Genomic DNA, 12,557 nt, shown 5'->3' on the forward strand with positions numbered 1-12,557 from the left:
ATTGTCTTTTAATATATATATTATTATTATTATTTTTATTTCCTCATCAAACCTTAATATTTATTGTTAAAAAGACTTTATCTTATATTTTATAATTTTATCAAATTTCTACTAAATTTCTCACTTTTAATCTTTAAAATTATTCTATCTCAATTCCAACTTAAGTACTCTAATATTTAGATTGAAATTAATATGTCAAGTGTTTCGAGTAGAAAAAACACAACGAGCCACATGACCAAATTTATTTATTTATTTTTAAAAAATAATATAATCAACTATTTTTTTTTTAAAAAAAAGTCTTAGAAAATTTAAACTAGATAGAACTAAAGTGAAATTATAATTCTTTTTCCTTAATCAATAAAATGTACTTATGTGAGGTAAACCTTATGTGAAAATATGTATACCTCAAATATGAAAGAACTCGTGGATAAACCTTATGTGCTTCCACTCGAGACAATACTTATTATAGATAATATGATTGAAATGAAAAACAGTTACTAACAAATAAAGAACTCAAATAAATTTAAATAAAAAATATAATAATGCTCAAACTAATACAAAGATTAACTTAAAAAAAAAACTAGTACAGAGGTTTATTACTTGCGGAACGTAGAGTTGTATCTCTCGCTAATTTAAAGGTTGCAACGACCTTGCATTCCATTTTGCATATTATGGAAGAGCACATAATAAAGATTAATAATTAATTGAAGAAACAAAAAATTTCAAGAAATAAAAGACTTTTATTTTTTTAAAATGATAACTCAATTGATTAAATTTTGTGAGACTTTTTTTTAAAAATTTTACTTTAGTTTTATCAAGTTTAAAGTTTGTGAGAATTTTTTTTAAAAAAATAGTTGATTAAATTTTTTTTCTAAAATAAATAAATTTGGTCTTGCAGCCGATTGTGTTTTTTCTACTCAAAACTCTCAACATATTATTTTCAATCTAAATATAAGGTTACTTAAGTTGAAATTGAGATATGGAATAATTTTAAATATTAAAAATGAAAATTTTAGTAGAAATTTGATAAAATTATAAGCTATAAGATAATTTTTTTTAACAGTAAAGATGAAGGTTTGACAAGGAAATCAAAATAATAAAAATATATATATTAAAAGGCATATATTACATAAGTACTAAATAAATATGAGCATTAAATTATAAACACATAATAATAATAATAATAATAATAATAATAATAATAATAATAATAATAATAATAATAATAATAATAATAATACTAATAATAATAATAATAGTAATAATAATAATAATAATAAGAATAATTAAGTTACAATCTATTATTAACGTCCGGATATATTTGTCATACTTTTTATACTTTCAGGGATTAAATTTTGTATTTTCATCTTTCAGGGATTAAATTTTGTATTTTCATCTTTCAGGGACACATTTGATAGCGGAGTCGGAAGACGAAAAGTCAAAAAAATATTATGATAAATATGCCCCTATGCTGGCAATCCACGTTGACAATCATTTCAATGACAAATTTGTCCTTCTGTACCATGTAGGCGACTTTATTAACGGTGACGGACGGAAGTTAACGGCAGGATATATTTGTCGCACTTTTTACACTTTCAGGGATTAAATTTTGTATTTTCATCTTTCAGGGATAGATTTGTCAGCGAATTACACATTGAGGGACAAAAGTGGTTATTTACCCATAAACAAAACACATGATTTAAGCTTCTTCTTCCAAGCCCCATCTAACAAGTTGGGGTTCAACTTCAATCAATATTACTAAGTAAATACAAAAAATAACTAGTTGAAATTGATATCTAAAAAAACCAATGGCTGTAGCATCAAGTTTGTGTTACAATTTTAGGGGATCCTTATAAAATACCAATAACCACCAAGAACACATTATGTTCGATTATCAAGAAGGATTTTAGAAATACTTTGATCCACAATGATTGATCAACACAGTAGAATCTCGAAAACAGTCAAGAATAATTGGTTTGATGACTTTGCTTAACCAAATCTCCTTATTTCTTATAGGACCTTCGCTTTCTCTTCGGATGGGGAGTGGAGAAAACTGATTATGATTTGGTGTATTAGGGATGCAACCGTATGTTATTTACTTTTAGACTTCCCTTAACCAATCTAATCCATCTTATATAATAACAAGGAACCACTGCGATTTTTATCACAATCTAACGTGACTAAGCCACACTGATCACCATTGTCTCTTATACTTGATGACATACAAATATGGATAAACGACATGAAAATAATATGTAATGTCATCTTATTCATGTTCATTTCCAACTAGCCCAATAGAGATCAATCAAAACACAACATAAATATTGCAAATAAAACAAGCTCAGAATGAAATGATAAACTTCAACTTTATTTCTGCAGAAAATCCAAACAATACAAATATACAAAAAGCATAGGATATAGAACAGAAATGAGACTCCCACTAAACCAATGTACTATTAGAAATTACACCCATATGAATAGTGTGGTCATGAAAAATTTTAGGTACTAAACCTTTAGTAAGTGGGTTAGATAGCATGGAATCAGTCCCTACGTGTTCTATGGAAATTTATTTATTCTGAACTCCTTTCTTAACAACCAGAAACTTGATGTCAATGAATTTTGACTTGGTTGTACTCTTATTATTGTTGAAGTATTGAACTGCTGATTCATTATCACAATAAGTTCTCAATGGTCTTTCAATGCCATCGACCACACGCAAACCAGTGACAAAATTTCTTAACCATATCCCATGGTTGGATGCCTCAAAACAAGCAATGAACTTCGCGACCATGGTCGAAGAAGCTATGAGAGCCTGTTTAGAAGACTTCCAAGAGATATCTCCTCCAGCCAACATAAATATGTATCCAAATGTGGAGCGTTTGCTATCTTGACATCCAGCAAAATCAAAGTCTGAGTACCCAATGATCTCCAAATTCTCAGACTTCTTATTAGTGAGCATGCATCCTTTTGTTCTCTTAAGGTAACTATCACACATTTTGCTACTTTCCAATGTTGTATTTCAGGATTACTCAAATATCTGCCCAGAACTCCTACCATAAATTAATCCTATATCGGGATGAGTGCAAACTTGAGTGTACATTAGACTTCCTACTACTAACGCATAAGGAATATTTTGCATCTCTATTCTTTCAAGGTCATTATTTGGGCATTGTTTGAGACTAAATTTATCTCCTTTGGCTATTGGGGTATGTCTTGGTTTACTATCTTTCATGCTGAATTTATCTAGGACCTTATCAAGATAACTCTCTTGTGACAACCTTAGGATTCCTTGAGAGTGATCTCTTAGTATCTTAATACCTAACACAAAAAAGGCTTCCCCAAGATCTTTCATTTCAAAAAATTTCGTCATAAATTTTTTAGTCTCTTCTAATTAAGAAGCCTATATCGCTGCTAGCAAACAATATATCATCAACATATAATACCAAGAATAAGTATTTACTCACATTGAACTTGTGATATACACAATCATCAACTGCATTTGCCTCAAAATCATACGAGGTAATGACTTGATGAAACTTGTAATACCATTGACGGGAAGCTTGTTTCAGACCATCCATGGATTTGTTTAGTTTGCAAATCATAGACTTTGAGTCACTTGATACAAAGTTTTCTGGTTGCACCATATAAATCATTTCTTCATTGTCACCATTTAGAAACACAATCTTAACATCCATCTGATGTAGTTCTAAATCATAATAAGCTACCAATGCCATTATTGTTCAAAAAGAATCCTTTGAAGATATTGAAGAAATGGTTTCATTATATTCAATTCCTTCCTTTTTATTGCACCATATAAATCGACAAGATTCCAAACATCATTGTCTTGCATAGATCTTATCTCATCCTTCTTGGCATCGATCCAATTTTAAGAGATAAAACTACGCATAGCTTGACAAAATTTGATTGGATCATCCTCTGTTAAACCAATGTCATCCTCATGTTCTTGGAGAAAGATAATGTAATCATCTGGGATTGAACTTCTCCTCTCTCTAACAGATCTCCTTAATGACACTTCTTAAGGTTGTTAAGGTTGTTTTATAAATATTTAAGGGAGAATCTCATTGTTGTCTTGTTCTTGAACAATGTCATCAATAATATGTAGAACATTGTTTTCTATTACTAGAATTGTTTCTTGAAAAACAATAGCTATGAGGACTTGAGCATTGTCAATATCATGTTCTTCCTCAAAGACAACATTCCTTATGTTCTCTTCCTTCCCAAACTCAACTTTCTCAAGAAATCTTGCATTTTCCGTTTCAAAAAAGGATCTTAAAATAGGATCGTAAAACTTATGTCCTCGAGAGCGTTCAAAATACCCAACAAAATAACAGCTAATTGTTCTTGAAGGCAGCTATTCGCATCCTGGTACTACTTGTTTTTGTGGATGTGAAATCTAACCGGCAAGTGCACCGGGTCGTCAAGTAAATAATTAAAATGGTGTGAACCGAGTATCGAACTCAGGGAACTTGTTTTACTTGGCAAAACATCATTTAGTAAATAGACATTTGTTTAAAGAATTGATTATCATGAAGTAAAAATAGAAGTAATTCTATTCTAAGTAAAAGCAGTAATTGTGAGCAAGTGAGTGTGAAAATAGATATGTAAAAGCGTTGGGTCCTTCTACTAAGATACTTGATGCAATTAGGGTTTTTCTCTACTTGAAATTATTTTTGTGTTCTATGCTGAAGGTATAAATACCAAACACCAATGTCTCGCAAGTTTGGCCTAATTCAAATTAAACTTCGTTCTTAGATGTCTCTTGTTGAACTTAGCCTAACCGAACAACATTACAATTACAGCGTGATAAAAACTAAATTACTGCACTCTATGTTCGATAACCTAGCCCTGCCCTATCCAATTCTAAGGATACGATACATTTTCCAATGCTAAAGCTCCTAACCTTACACATAAATGGGTGATCAAGCCACAAGCATGCATAACATAAGCACAGATAGAAACATTGAACACATAAAAACAACTTCAAATAGATAGTAATAATATTTACATCAAGTACTCAACGGAATTTCCAAATAAAGGATTCTAGCCCTCCATTACAAGGGAGTACCTTTCACTAATAGGAGAAGGGTTTAAGAGAAAATATCATATTACAAAGCAATAGGGATGTCTCCTCCACCTCTAGGAACCTAGGAATCACTCCTAAACCTAAAATCTACCTAAAAGTTAGGGCCTTTTTCTTCCTTGCTCAGTTTTTCCTCTGTTCCTTGTTCAACACTAGGCTCACGTAGTCTATTTAGACCTCTTCTTTTCATTCTCTACAATTCAGGCTTTAAAAGGGCTTTTTGTTCGTGAAGGCGCGCTTAGTGCGAGTAAGTGAAATATGGCTTAGCGCCATTCTCACGCTAAGCGCAGAAGAGACAATCTTCTCGCTGAACGAACTGATGACGCACTGAGCGCGTGATGACATGGCAGATTCTCGTCAATATTCATCTCACTCGCTAAGCGGGTGATGTCTCGCTTAGCGGTTGAGTCTCGCTAAGTGCACGGTCTAGGCTTAGCGAGACAACAACTTTTGCACCTTCAAATTTTTCTCCTTTTTACCTGAATTGAAGTAAAATTTACATTAAATTCATATGGAAAGCTTCTACTGAGCAAATATAAAAACTAAACAAGAAATGTTTACAATCCTACCAAAAAGAACCATAAATTGGGACTATATACATTTTTGAAAACTTTTCTATATAAAAGTTAGTTGTAAAAGATGACTAACAAACTCCCTCAAATTTACAGTTTTGCTTGTCCTCAAGCAAAGAAAGAACAATTCACTTGTCCTCAAGTGACAAACTCACAGTGGTTATTCACAAGGTATTTGTTCCAAAGAATTCAATCACATGACATGAATGGCATACAATGTTTCAATCAACAGCTTCTCACAAGACATGCAACTTTTCAAAGATATGAACATGATTATTAAGCATCACAACTGAAATAAGCTAGCAAGAATGACATGTATAAAGGAAGGATCATCAACCAAAGCCTCACAGTCACTTTTTCACTCAAGCACAAGTGTTTAGTCTTTCCATCAATCAACAACCAACATAAGTCTCAATCTTCGCACTTCAACTCATGCCATACAGTCAAAAACACACAATCTGAATCCGAAGGACTTCAATAAGCTTGTAATGAGGCTGGGCTGCAAATAAATCGTGGTTTTTCTAGGATGCAAAGGCTTAAGTTCTAGGAGAGCATCCGTCCTTAGATAAATTTTTTTTCTTTTCCAGCTTCAATTACTTGCCTTAAAGCACTTGGCTTCACTTCTTCTTAGATAACAGCACACACACTTTTATTTTGAATACTTACAGTTTTTTTTTGAACAACAACTCTTTACTTGCTGCATATTGACTTACTGTGGGTGCTGATATTTTCTTACCATTAGAAGCTATCACCCAATAAACTCCCCCAAATTAGGGACAAATTTGCTTTCAACCATAATGCTCTCCTACAACCTAGGACAAGGTAGATGGAGATGTAATCCATAGGTTCAAGGTACAATTAAACAATCAGATTTTCAGCCCAATCATGGGTGCAAAGGATATGTCATTCATTCACAAGGTAAGCTTTTTGGCTAAGTGGTTTATTCACACAAAACATGGCCTTCATCATCTTCAAACTCATGCATTCATTCCATAATCAAAGATTCATGCAAAAATCATTACTTAATGCTAGTCATTCTCTCACAATTCAAGATTACACACTCACCAGGTTGTGGTTAATGAGTTCCTTCACAATCAAACTGTTAAACTAACATTTTCATTCATGATACTAATCCATGTTCTTTCTCTTATAATCACTGCATGCCTATTCAAAACATATGATTTACACATTCCAATTCACTCAAATCATGTAATTGATCAATTCAAACCAACAAACACTGAATTTTTCAAAATCAAACATCAAACCACTGGATAAAATGAAATATGATGTTCAAACTAGCTTAAAGCAGGCTACCATGCAATCCAAAAACTAAAGTAAAACTATAAACTGAATTTTAAAAACTGAAACATAAAGATAAAACCAAATTAAAAGTGTACTAAAAATAGAATAATAATAAAAGTGTTCAAAAGACAGTAAAGTAGAAATCCTGTCATTGGTCCTGTGGTGGGTCCTGATCCATGGCCTCATCATCGGTCAAATGCAGCACAGGCATGCATGCTGGTGATCCTTGCGAGGTGCTCAGCTCCAGCACTGGTGTAGATATTAGTGATACCTGTGGACTGGCCTCCGCAATCACTAGATCTGCCTCTGGATCAGTTTCTAGTACAAATGACTCTGGGGGAGTGACCTCTGAATCATCCTCCTGAGCAGCAGGTGTAGTCTCTAGATCTAGTTGAGGCTCTTGAGCTGAGGAGGCCTCACTTCCTCCATGAGAAGAAGGCTAGACTCCTGGCCAGGCCACCTGTAAAAAAACTCCTCCATGCTCATAATTGGTTGATGCTGAGCCAAACTATGTAAACTCTACATCACCAGGTATTGACCTTGGTGAATGCTCTACAACATCGCCATCATGAGGTCTGTGCTCTGAGCGGAGGGATTAGAAGTAGCAGGAACTGGTTCTGAAGGAATAAGAGCTGGTGCAGTAGATGTTTGGGGAGTAGCAGAAGATAGACCCTCAGATCCTCTAGCCCTGGTCTTGCGGGTCCCTAGAAAGCTAACTGTGGGGTCGTCCAAGTTCCAGCAGTTCTTCTTTATGTAAGACAAGTTAATGGCTGGGCTGAGGGACTCAAAAGTCAAGGAATCTAAAGTGACTCCTCAGGCCATGCATAAGGCAGTGATGAGGGTTGGAAATCCGAGGTGTGTCCAGAGATGAGGGCTCCAACATTCATGTCCATCTTCATCACTAATCCATATACAAACCTTGCCCTGCCCAAGTTCAGATCAGAGGTGTGTGATGTAGGGGCAAGGTTGAAATAAGACAAAATGCTCCAAGTCTGTGCTAGAGTAGTGAGGTCCTTCCTCAGCAGCTTCCATGGCAGGCCCTTAGCATTCAGAACAAATCCCCTACCAGGGATACAAAGTCGGGCCGCCAGCTCCTGAGGGTTTGGTCTTAGTCTGCAGAACCTAGAGTAAGCAGGAAGAGTCTCCCCTGACTCTAGAACAACCAGAGTCTCCAGAAAAGTGTTGAGAGAATCCGCATCAAACTTAATTAAATGCCCTTTGACCCTAACTTGCTTTGGAGGCATATCCCCCCGGGACATAAAGATTAGCATAAAATTCCTTCACAAGAGCCACATATATGCTCCCCTCCATGAGGTTGGTCAGCATCATGTGTTAGTTTCTTCTGATTAGCTCTATCCTGAACTCATCAAACTCTGTGACAAAAAGCTTCACGTTCCTTTCCGGAAGGATGTTCCGGCCAAGAACGTTGTCATCGTAGCGGTTCCAAGCATCCTCAGAGGTGAATATGTGAGTATCATAGTGAGGTTGAGGCCTGGAAGTTGTGGCTTTCCTTTTCCTAGAAGCCATATGCATAAAAGAAACACAAAAACCAAGTTAAAACAGGTTTTATTTGAAATGACAAGCTGAAAAATAAAACTGAAATTCAAATTGGGCGCTTAGCGCGACAAATGAGCTTAGCACGCCTTATGAAAAATTACTCATGCACTTAGCGCGACAGCCACGTGCTTAGCAATTTGACACAAATCAAAATTTTCTGCAAAAACCAAATTACGCTTAGCGTGGCCAGACACACTTAGCGTGATAACACTATTGGACATAAATGGCTTAGCGAGAAGGCTCGCTAAGCCCAAATCCAACAATTACAGAAATAGAGAGTAAATTACGCTTAGCACGAAAGGGAAAGCTCGCTTAGCCTAGGCTTATTCAGCTAATAAAGCTGAGTGGCTTAGCGAGCAAGCTCGCTTAGCCACGAACACGAAAGCAATAAAAAATTTTCTAAGTGTCTGAAGCACATTACATGCTTAGTGCACTGTTGCGCTAAGCGAGTTCATAAACATTCAATCATTCATCAGAAAAGATGAACTCGCTTAGCGGGACAGGGCCGGCTTAGCGAGTTCATTTGGAAATCCAGATATTCATCAAAAAGTGATGAACTCGCTTAGCGCAACAAGGCACGCTTGGTGCGTTCATCACCATTTCCAAAAAAATTGGGGCTTTTTTAGCCCCTTCAACTTAGGCCTCTATTAGGCCATCAAATCCTAACCAAAACATGTCAAAATGACATACATTGTATGCAAATCAAAACCCTTAACACTATTCTAACTAACAACTAACCTAACATCATGCAATCAAAATGAAAATCAAAGATTTTAAGTAGTAAACTAAGTTAACTAACCTAAGGTTTAAAACAAAAATTAAAAACAAGGCTAAAGGAAGCTTACTTAGATCGCTGAAATTGGATGCAAATAAGAAAGCAAGGAGAGCAAGCAAAGAGTGAGAGCACTGTGCAGAGAAAAAGCACCAATGAAATTCCAAAATGCAGTTTAAAAGCACAAATGAAAATGTAACTGCCAAAGGCAGTTATGCCTTATTTTTTGCGGTTTCGAATGCCTAGCTTAGCGCGTCAACTTGCTAAGCAAGCATGCATGATGTTTAAGTTTCCAAACACACGTGCTTAGCGGGCAAACTCGCTTAGCCCAATGCAAAAATTCAAATTTTCCAAAGAAGACTTTGGGCTTAGCGCGAAGAGTCACGCTTAGTGAGTTCTACAGCTCTGATTGGCCTGTAACTCTCGCTTAGCGGGCAGTGGCCGTGCTTAGTGAATAAACATGCTCCTTAAATGCAGTAGTGGGCTACGCTTAGCGCGGGTGGCTCGCTTAGCGCAATTTGAAAGAATTAAAATCCAAAGAAGTTTTTGCGCTTAGTGAGTCTGTGCGCTTAGCCCAATTCAAAAGAATAAACATCCAGAGAAGTTTTTGGGCTTAGCGCGAAGAGACACGCTTAGCGAGACCACAACAACTAATGATCACGGGTCAAGGCGCTTAGCTCAAGCAAGAGCTCGCTCAGCGTAGGAAGGAAAATCCGCTTGGCACGGGATGTGCGCTTAGCGAGTGGATTGTTGAAAATTTTTCTGTTAATTTTTTCGTCCACTGCTTCAAAGAAGCTGTTCAACCCCTTTTATGCAATACAAAACATTATTAAAATGATTTCATGCAACCTCAAATAAACCAACTCTAAAAAAATGCAATAGAAACATAATTACAAAGGACTGGGTTGCCTCCTAGGAAACACACTTTTAACATCATTAGCTTGATGCATGATACCTCAAGGGTTTGGATCAAATTTGGTTCCTACCTTCAGAACCTTTTCCTCAAACTACTTCACCTGCAAGTAGACATTTTGGTCCAAAAGTTGTTTTTCTTCATCAAATAGATCGAAACTGATCTTTTGATCTTCGATGCCCATTTCCAACTTTCTTCTTCCCATATCCACCACACAGCTTGTGGTCAGCATGAACAGACATCCCAAGATCAATGGGATATCAACATCTTCTTCAATGTCCATGACCACAAAGTCAGCAGGGAAAAAGAAGTGCTTTACTCGGACCAAAATGTCTTCTATCACTCCATATGGTTTGGTGATGGAGCGATCAACTAACTGTAGAGTCATTCTTGTTGGCATTATCTCCAGCTCTCCCATCCTCTGACACATAGAGAGCGGCATCAAATTTATGCTGGCTCCTAAATCAATAAGAGCCTTACCAACTGAGACTGCACCGATCGAGCAAGGTATAATGACACTGCCTAGATCTTTGTGCTTGGGTGGAAGGATGCGTTGAATCACTGTGGATATACTTGCTCTTTTGGGTTAGCATATCCTTTAGAAATTTAGAGTAAAGTGGCATCTATTGTAAGGCCTCTCCGAAGGGCATGGTGATCTCTAGCTTCTTGAAGATGTCAAGAAAACGTACAAGATGTCTTTCTTTGTCCTTCCTAGAAGGTACCAATGGATATGACACTTTTTTCCCCTCAGATGGAGCTACCTCTTTCTTATTTTCTCTGGACTGCTCACTCTTACTCTTTTTCTTTTCATCTTTTTTTTCATTTTTTTCAATTTTTCATTGTTTTCTTTTTCTTCTTCTTTTTTTCTTTTTCTTTCTTTTTCTCATCATTTATTTCATTCTCATTCTTGCTTATTGTATTCTCATTCTCCTGGTCATCCTCTTCATCTTCTATCTCCTCAAGTTCACAAAAATTTTCCTCTGGTTCAGATGTTGGTTCAGTTAGCAGTTGTTGTTTATCTCCATTCACTATCTTCTCATCCTTCTCTTCTTCAGCCATGGTTGCCATTTTTCCACGGGTCATCATAGCTTTACACTATTCCTTTGGATTGTTTTCTGTGTTGGCTCCTAATTTTGAGGAAGAGTTGTCATCTATTTGTTTAGCTAATTGGCCCACCTGGATCTCCAAATTTTTAATGGCCGACTCAGTACTCTTGTGATTTGACATTGAAACCTGCATGAATTGAGCAAGAGTCTCCTCCAGCTTTGTTGTCCTCTCATAGAGGTTAGGCCCTTGTTGTGGCAGCCTATTTGATGGTCCACCCTGGTCTTTGTTGGATTGATTACCAGGGTGAGTCCTCCACTGATTTTGCTACTGGTTGTAATGCTGGCCCTGTTGGAATCCAGAAAATCCACCTACATTAAAATTCTGCCTTGGTTGGTTCCCCATATAGTTAACTTCATGTGTTGATTCTTTAATGGGAATACAACAGCCTGATTCATGAGCTCTACCACAAAGTGTGCAACCTGTAACCTGCAAAACAGAAGAAGGTGAAGGCTGACTAACATGTAATTGAGTTGGCAGCTTACTCAGTGTTTCTGTTAAAGTCTCGAGTTTCTTGGACAACAACTTATTCTGTGCCAATAAAGCATCTTGTGATAACAGCTCTAATAAACTCTTCTTGGTGGGATAGTGTGTTCTATCATGCAAGATAGCGTGATCACTAGCAACCATATTCTTAATTAGTTCCATGGCTTCTTCAGGAGTTTTAAGCTTTATTTTACCCCCTGAAGAAGCATCTAAGAGCTGCTTAGATTGTGGCCTCAACCTGTAAATGAAAATATTCAGCTGTATGGGCTCAGAGAATCCATGAGTAGGAGTTTCCCGCAGCAAGCTACGAAATCTTTCTAAGGCTTCACTCAAAGATTCATCTGGGAACTGGTGAAAGGAAGAGATGACAGCCTTTCCCTCTACAGTCTTGGACTCTGGGAAATATTTCTTCAGAAAATTTTCCATAACTTCATCCGAAGTCCTCAAGCTATTACCTTTGAATGAATGCAGCCACCTCTTGGCTTCTCCAGATAGTGAGAATGAAAATAAGTTGAGCCTAACAGCATCTTCTGGCACTCCAGCAATTCTGACTATGTTACAAATTTCAATGTAAGTTGCTAGATGTGCATAAGGATCTTCATTGGGCAAACCATGAAATTGATTGCCCTGTATAAGCTGAATCAAAGAATGTGGCACACTTGTACTTGAGTAGTCTTCAAGGGTTACTCGCCTAGGTTGCTCATCAGCCATTGTGTTGGCTTCAAGCAATGTTGTATCTGATTCCCTTAT

Source organism: Glycine soja, chromosome 1, assembly GCF_004193775.1.
Source record: "Glycine soja cultivar W05 chromosome 1, ASM419377v2, whole genome shotgun sequence".
NCBI classification, from domain to species: Eukaryota; Viridiplantae; Streptophyta; class Magnoliopsida; order Fabales; family Fabaceae; genus Glycine; species Glycine soja.